Raw genomic sequence first — 298 nt, 5'->3', positions numbered from 1 at the left:
GCCCTGGCCTGGGCCCCGGGGGAGTTCGCTTTCCTTTTCCACGCCCCCCTGCGCCCCGGGCCAAAGCGCTGCCCTGGCCCGATCCGACCAAAGGGCGTCCCTCGCGGACCGGCCGCCACTCCCCGCCCTGCGCCTGACGTTTGGAAACTGACGGGAGCGGAGAATCGAAACAGAAACCGCCGGGCTAACTGGGCTTAAAGCTCCCACCGGAATGCGCCGGGGAGCAGCCTGGTTGGGGCCGGCGAGCGCTGCAGAGGCCAGGCGGCCGCTCCGTCCGTCCGTCCGTCCAGCCGCGTCC

This window comes from Myotis davidii, unplaced genomic scaffold (genome assembly GCF_000327345.1).
Source record: "Myotis davidii unplaced genomic scaffold, ASM32734v1 scaffold59, whole genome shotgun sequence".
NCBI lineage: Eukaryota > Metazoa > Chordata > Mammalia > Chiroptera > Vespertilionidae > Myotis > Myotis davidii.
This window is presented reverse-complemented; position numbering follows the sequence as displayed.